General features: G+C 31.9%; 1 protein-coding gene across 1 annotated transcript in view; it reads right to left on the minus strand.

Moving 5' to 3' along the window:
* Smp_166190 (putative nucleolysin tia-1) overlaps positions 1–6,645 on the minus strand; it is a gene marked incomplete at both ends in the record, with an annotated part of 53,159 nt that overhangs the window by 27,734 nt on the left and 18,780 nt on the right. The window lies entirely within an intron of this gene.

The raw sequence follows: 6,645 nt of genomic DNA on the forward strand, positions 1-6,645 counted from the left end.
AACAGATAATCTTTTTTTATTCCTTAAAACTTACAATGTATATTCTATTATAAGATCGACTACACTGTTATCTACATGTGAAATTATCCATAAATTCTTCTGACTATCAAAAAATCAACTCTATAAAAAATGTTTACCTAAAAAAAGTAACTTTTTCTTCGAGTTGATTTTTTGATAGTCAGAAGAATTTATGGATAATTTCACATGTAGATAACAGTGTAGTCGATCTTATAATAGAATATACATTGTAAGTTTTAAGGAATAAAAAAAGATTATCATGTTTTTTAGGTAAAGGGGTAAGATATCATGGACTATGGTTTGTAAATCATCGTATAAATACTGTCTTTCTTCAGTGATGACCATATCAGTGAATGTGGCAGAGAGAAACAAAATGTCTCTTGAGTCCTAATCTATTTTTCTTTTCAAAAAATTAAAAGTATTTCTCTAAAAGATTATGAAATGGTCGAAACCATTGGAATTCATTTTTGTTTCCTTTTAGTGCTGTAATCATGTTTGTTAATGCACCGCTAATTATTTTACTGATAGTTTGTTGTTCGTTGAATGTCTATTGAATCCCTTCACCAACTAACATTTGGCTTAATTCAATATTATCATATTTTTGCAGGTTTCAGTCAATTTCGATTTAAAAAACAATCAGAAAACCCTGTTGAAACATAAAAGCCACGTTTTTTATTTGATACCGCACAGTTTAATGTATACGGTTGAGCTATAAAAAATGGTATGAAGGAAGAATTGTTGAGATTCTAGAGCTAATTTTCAATGTACTTGGTTCCGAATCTTATCATTCAATGTCTTTACTGTCGATCGTGGTCATCTCAACGACCACAATCAGTTATTTCATATCTGCCAACTCGGGTCCGCCCATCAGTCTAGTTATCACTACCCTGGAAACTCTTCAAACCTATCTTTATTACAGTTAACATTGCTCGTTGAACTAGGTGGTGGTTAAGCATATTTATAAGTCGTCTTTACTGCTTCAGTGAATGCAGAGTCACAGTCTGTTTAACCGATTTATATATTACTCTATGCTTAAACCTATCTTAACTAACTGAGCTATCCCATCGTCACGGCTAGTGTTTCAAAGATCTTTATCATCAACACTGTACAGCCTTCAAATTTGGTAATCTGATTAAAGTATTACACACAGTAACGAGTAGTCAGTTTCTAGTTTTGTTGGATTCCTAAAAGATTGTTACTTTACGTTTCCTACAACTTTATATATAAGATCGGAATATTATCTAAAATATATCATGAGATTTTCAAGAGTACAATGATATAACTAATTTCTCTATCGTTACTCCCGAGCCATTCATGATTAAGCAATAGCAAGTAAATTAATAATTTGATTAAGTGAAGATACTGATTTGCACCCAGTATCAATCAATGTCATGTTTGCCTAGTTCTTTAATTTAGAACAACATATATAAGCGAACAATATTGTTTTCGATTAGATCCTCATCAGGCTTTACTCTAATATACAGTAATATTTATATGCATATACGAAATTATTAAACCAATCAAGGCAGTTTATGAGTCAATGATAACAGTGGAATAGATTACATAATCAAAATTAATAATAAGTAGAAAGTACAAATTGATAGTGTAATGACAGGTGTACTAGTTGTGATAAGAATAATAAAAGGCTTGAATCAATGTCACATAATAGGAAAATAGGTTAATGATTAGAAAAATATAGACACTGAAATAACATTCATAGAAATTATAAGATTACGTAATAAGAAGTGTTCAGATAATTGGAAGCGAATATTAGAAAAATTATAAGTAAATAATTGATAGGGGGGTGAAGAAAAATAAACGAAGAAAGAGTATGGAAAATAAGATTATTTATTAAGGCCAAGGGAGGGATAAGGGTGTTACAAATTTCTTATGAACACAAAGACTTGGGTTGTTGGATCGAATTCCTATAGCTTCTGCTATGTGTAGGAGACGAGATCGAACCCCATAAGGAAAAGTAGTAGGAATACGATAAATAACTTTAAAAGACTGGTTTCTGTCAACTTCATGACCGCTATCAATCAAGTGTGAAAGAATCGAGCTCCGTATCGACTTGACCATACCTTTTCCTAACCACGAAGGGAGGTGTTCACTAACTCTTTGGTTCAATTGTCTGGTAGTGCGCCCAACATTTACATTCAACAAATAAGAAAGTAAAGATATCAACAGCTGCGAAGAAACCACTCTTCCTGAAACTACAATTCAACGGCGATTCAGCTGATGATGTACTACGGGATAGACTGACTAAAGCAGTTAAGAGAACGTTTAATGCTGCCGACCTCTTTCTTTCTTACTCGACACGATCTATGGTGATTCCCCAACTAAAGGACAAGTTGCCTGGTTATGCCACTTCTATGTGTATCTATAAATTCAGCTGCTCCTGTGGAGAAAGCTATATTGGGCGCACTACCAGACAATTGAACCAAAGAGTTAGTGAACACCTCCCTTCGTGGTTAGGAAAAGGTATGGTCAAGTCGATACGGAGCTCGATTCTTTCACACTTGATTGATAGCGGTCATGAAGTTGACAGAAACCAGTCTTTTAAAGTTATTTATCGTATTCCTACTATTTTTCCTTATGGGGTTCGATCTCGTCTCCTACACATAGCAGAAGCTATAGGAATTCGATCCAACAACCCAAGTCTTTGTGTTCATAAGAAATTTGTAACACCCTTATCTCTCCCTTGGGCTTAATAAATAATTTTATTTTCCATACTCTTTCTTCGTTTATTTTTCTTCACCCCCTATCAATTATTTACTTATAATTTTTCTAATATTCGATTCCAATTATCTGAACACTTCTTATTACGTAATCTTATAATTTCTATGAATGTTATTTCAGTGTCTATATTTTTCTAATCATTGACCTATTTTCCTATTATGTAACATTGATTCAAGCCTTTTATTATTCTTATCACAACTAGTACACCTGTCATTACACTATCAATTTGTACTTTCTACTTATTATTAATTTTGATTATGTAATCTATTCCACTGTTATCATTGACTCATAAACTGCCTTGATTGGTTTAATAATTTCGTATATGCATATAAATATTACTGTATATTAGAGTAAAGCCTGATGAGGATCTAATCGAAAACAATATTGTTCGCTTATATATGTAGTTCTTTAATGTTAATGGAATTCTATCGAAAAAGTTTCAATGTGAACAGTAGTCAAAAAAACCTTACATAGAATTCTATGCTAGCATGCATTCGATAGCGAATTATTACTTCTACCACAAAAAATAACTTCAGTAGAATATGATTCACTTACAAATACTCAAACTTCGAGAACTAATACAACCATCGTCAAAAATTTACAAGTATTGTTCAATAAATATTTGCGTAAGATACTGATTGTCCATTGACCAGATACCACCAGCAAAAGCCTACTTTAGGTTAGAATAAATAAGGTTCCATATAAAGAGGGGATTAGGAAAAGACCATGGTAGTGGATTGGACATACATTACGAAAATCACCAAACGACATCACGAAGCAAGCGCTAAATTGAAATAGTGAAGGGAAACGGAAAAGAGAAAGACCAAGGAACACACTGCGTGGAGAATTGGAAGCAAACATGAAAAGAATGAATAGCAACTGAAAATAACTGGAAAGGATTGTCCAGAACAGAGTTAGATTAAAAATGATTGTAGGTGGCCTATGCTCCACGAGGGGTAACAGGCTTAAGTAAGTAAGTAAGTACAAATGCTTTCATTTCGGTAAAAAAAATATTGTTATATTTAAAATTTAAAAAAAAAATAATCATACTGAAGAATAATGACAAGAACTAGCCAAATCAAGAATCTCTAATTGGTTTTGACCTCTATTATCCTGATAATAAATATATATATATATATAATCTTATCCAATATTTAGTTTGACCTTAATTTGAGAATCTAATGTACATATTCATATGTGTGTGTATATGTTTGTTGTTAAAATTTTTTCCCTCATCTTTCAGATGTTTACTTCTTCCGTCCTTGTTTTTCATTTATCTACTTTTCTTCTCTCCTTTCAGATGTTCTTGTTTTTTTTCCTATTGAAGATGTTCTATAAGTTAATTTAATTTTTTCCTCACTTTTTCATAGTGAAACAAAAAAAAAGTGTGGAAGAAATCATCCAAAAAACAGAATCAAACTAGAATACATTTAGCTTCAGGGATGAAATCTTTTCTATAAAATTTATTTTATCAACCTCAAAATGTTTTCGCATTAATAGTTAACATTGTGTTTGTTCCCCACCACCACCCTACCTTATTCTTTAAGCATCATTCTACTTATCATCATCATCATCTTCATGATCATCACATTCATTATCAATACCAGTAAACTAATTCATTACGGTCATAGATATTTTTCTTTAAAAAAAAATAACAAAGAATGATGTAATAATTGAAGTAGTGACATAATTGTAAGATGTAGAATAATGACCTATACTTCACAGTAAGTACTTTAAATAAAATCAAATTTAACAGAAGTATTTTAGTGTGTATGTATGTATGTAAAATATGTGAATCAGTTCAAATTAATTGAATCACACCAACAAACCAAGTTGAAATAATTTTTTTTTCAAAAAGAGAAAGTGAAATAAGTCTCTTCTGTAATAAAAAAAGGATGAGAGTTACAGAATGATGTTGCGTTGTGGTCTACTTATATTCTTATAAGTAGTATCTCGTGATGGTCAGACATAGAATGTATTTTGGCAGAAGACCAATAAGGAAAGAACTGAAATGAAGCGCAATCGGTAGGAAAATGCATAAACAATGAAATTAGAGAAGATGAATTGATATTTATAGAAGGAACAGTGAAAATTGAGACAATTGGTTGTTATTTTGCAAATTAACTGTTTGCTGTATGGTTATCAGAATTTAGTCGGATAGTTTGTATTTTGTGTCTAAATACATTCGCTTGTCGCCGGTCGTGTTCTCGTTCACTACAATGTGAACTGACTAAAATTAAGTGCCCGGTAGAATAGTAAGTGCATACTAATACAGAATTTCGGACTTAGATGAACTAAACGTTTTTCTACCATCTGTAATAAAGAAAAGGACTATATGTTCGAAATACGTCTTGTGGAAAAAGACTAGAATCTGAGGATGTAATAAAATAAATAAATATTAAAAATTGAAATTAAGAAGAAGATTAGGAATAATCTGCTGCTTATTATAAGCTCTGCAGTCTTTTATGAAGATTGTTACCAGTATCCCAAGATAAGTATTATTTTTTCTTTGGTTAATGTTCAACCAACGTAAATGGACTTGCGAAGGTTGAAGTTATTTCACTTTCTACAGTCATACTGAAAATTTATGGAGGCTGTTATACCAAAAACCAACTGAGTTTCATCAATCAGTGCAAACGTTTTAATAAATTTCCACATTGGATTATAAGACTGTTATAGAGTATATTGTAAATGGTTCAACTATAATTTTTTTACGCTATAATAAGCTTGAGTGACTCTTAAAAGCGTTTCAGTCTTATTTAGATCATAATTAGAACCAAAATGTTTTCGTATGTACTGACTATCTTTTGGTGGTAATAGGAGACATTTATTAGCCTTTAATATTCATACTGTTGTGTGTGCTACTGATGTCGACAGATATAAGTAGTATTTTCCGTAAATCGAAAATAAAATGCCTGAAGGCAGATGGTTAAGATCAAAGAAAAGAGAACAAGAACAACCAATTATTGGTGTAAAATCAAAAGAACAATGAAGTCTGAGAAAATTGATTGATATTTGCAGAAGAAACAGTCAAATTTGAGACAGTTGAGTAGTAGTTTGCTAATGAAGTATTTACTTTACGGTTCTCAGATTTTACTAAGATTTTCTGTAATTTTGTATTCAAATACTTCCAATTGTCCCTCACTGATATCATCTTTCACTACAATACGATTTAAGTCATATCTAGTCATATAGTGAACAATAATGCAAATATTAACTTACTGGTTATCCAAATTAATATCCCAATTTAAAGTCTATAAATATAACCAAACCAATATAGTTCAATATATAAGAACTTTCGTCTAAATTAGAGCAAATAGTTTTACAGTAGTTGGGTGCCGAGTTGATGTAAGACATTAAATAGAAATAATGTGTTTGTAAAATCTCAGCGAATGAATTTGTAGTAAATCCAACGTTTCACCTGGCATCGATATATACATCCGATTAGTATTTTACACTCAAGAGTGTGTACAGTAAGCCAATATCGAATCTGGTACTTTAGTGAGAATATGATCACCAATGATTTCCGCCCTCATGTTTTTGGATGCATATATGAAACAACCGCCACCCTTCTTGGTGACTCAGTCACAGCGGAAGAGCTCATACGTGTCTATTTGGAGGTATGTGTCTGTGATATCGGAGGACAACCAACTTTCCGTTATCAAAACAAGTGAGGGGTTGTGTAAAAGTAATAGGGCGCGTAGTTGAGTCATCTTATTGTGAATAGATCGGGCATTAATTAACATTAGTGTCAGGAAGGATGAGTGTTTGCCTAGTAAAATGGTGTGCTGTAAACCCTGTGGTTTGTCGCTTTTGCTATGAGAAGTGGAAAAAGTGGGAGCATTGGCTTTATATTCTTGTTTGTTTTATTTAATACCAGCACGGTTA

The sequence above is a fragment of the Schistosoma mansoni genome, chromosome 4, assembly GCF_000237925.1.
Source record: "Schistosoma mansoni strain Puerto Rico chromosome 4, complete genome".
Taxonomy (NCBI): Eukaryota; Metazoa; Platyhelminthes; class Trematoda; order Strigeidida; family Schistosomatidae; genus Schistosoma; species Schistosoma mansoni.